Below are 1,749 nucleotides of genomic sequence, written 5' to 3'. Positions count from 1 at the left end.
CTGAGTTTGAAAACCCTCGTTGAAGATTTTACAAAATCTTAAATATTCTTAAATTATTTTAGTCTTCTGTTTAAACCAACTAGCACCCCGTGATGATGATGATGATGATGATGATGATGATGATGATGATGATGATGATGAGTGTTACTCCATCCATAAATGTGAGTCAGGGTTCAAATAAAGCACTAGCCAAAGTAATCCCATTACTGCACTCATCTCTAATCGTGTCGTCAAACTTCTTTCAGATGTGAAAATGTTCAAATGTTCTGAACTCAGAGTTCAGACAAACATTCATTTTGTGTGCAGCTGAAACATGCTGCTCACTGTCAGCTCCAGCTGTGAGTCCACAAACTGAGCTCAGACATCCATCACCTCACAGCTGCTTTAACCTCCTAGGACCTGCGTCCTCATATGTGGACGTCACATTTTGGGTTATTTAGACCAAAATACTCAATTTTGCTCTACAAGGGCCTGATATCCACTTACGAGGACATTATGCTGCTACTGTAATATCGAAATTTTAAACAAATATCCTCATACAGTATGTGGCTCTCACTTTTCCTTAAAAACTAAAATCAGGTAATTCTTTGTTTTTACATTCATCAGGTCCCAATCAGCCCAAATATCAAAGAGAGATTAAAAATGCTGCTGTGGAAGAGTTCGGGTGGTATGGGGTTAAAGCACCGCTCTGCCCATCATCAGATCAGGTATCGATCCCGGGACATCAGCACTGCTGTCTGCTGCAGAGGACAGCAGCGCGCAGTCAGCGCTGACACATCACAACTGCATCGGTTCACTTTGAAAGCAACGGCACTTATAATCATTTTAAATTCAATGAAGTGAGCGGTTGCATTTCTGTATAGACACATTCAGCAGCTCACATTTAATGAAAGCGTCCTTTTAAAGGCAGCTGAACGCTCTGTGATTGGCTGCTCTCTGCACTGAGTCAGCGATGTTCAGATGTGCGTCCGTGGATCTGAAACGTTTTCTCAGGCAGATTCTGAACGAGCTGCTTCTCTGGTTCCTTGCAGGGTCCTGGGTTGTTCTGGAGAATCCTGAGCCTGAACATAAGTCTGTATGTTTCTATGAGCTGTGCCCCGAGCACGGACACGTCCACCACCTTGTGTCCTTCAGGCCTCCTGCTCTGCTCTCACACTGCTGACTCTCTGAGCTCTGAATGTTCCTGTTTTATTCCTGATATCTCTGTAAAAACTACAACAGGAGAGGCCAGCGGTGATCGGAGGTCATGCTGCGTTAGAGGAAGAGAGGAAACCGGAGAAGCTGTGAATAATTAATAAGTGCTCCGAGACACCAGACGCTGAATGGGCTGATTAAAAGACAACGATACGATCAGCCTGAGACGGGGAGGCGGGGCCATGCTGCTGACCAGCAGAGCTGCGGCCTGAAAGTCGTTCCCACAGCAGAGCACTGATTGTGTCAGACGACAGTTACCTGTGATTGGGAGCTTATACACACTGAGACGCTTACATTCAGTCATGTGGGGGATTTAATATTCCTGGTATATAATCACACGTGTTTCAGATTAAGATGAAAGTTTAAAGTCACGCTCATCCAAACCTTTATTTTAGTCTGTTTCCCCAAACAGGGAGAGACGCCTGCTGAGCATGAACTAAAGGTTTGTCTCATAAATGTTCATGTTGAAGCTGAACGTTGAGCTTCTGCTGGTTCAGGGCTGATGAAGGACTGAGACGGCACCAACGACTGAGATACGAATATAAGAAATACTTT

The 1,749-nt window shown here is 44.4% G+C and overlaps 1 protein-coding gene across 1 annotated transcript in view; it reads right to left on the bottom strand.

Annotated features, from left to right (window-relative positions):
- Positions 1-1,749, bottom strand: part of apbb3 (amyloid beta (A4) precursor protein-binding, family B, member 3) — a 10,251-nt gene that overhangs the window by 5,822 nt on the left and 2,680 nt on the right. The window lies entirely within an intron of this gene.

This window comes from Pundamilia nyererei, unplaced genomic scaffold, assembly GCF_000239375.1.
Source record: "Pundamilia nyererei isolate P.nyererei 1_Seehausen unplaced genomic scaffold, PunNye1.0 scaffold00266, whole genome shotgun sequence".
Classification (NCBI taxonomy): Eukaryota; Metazoa; Chordata; class Actinopteri; order Cichliformes; family Cichlidae; genus Pundamilia; species Pundamilia nyererei.
This window is presented reverse-complemented; position numbering and strand designations above follow the sequence as displayed.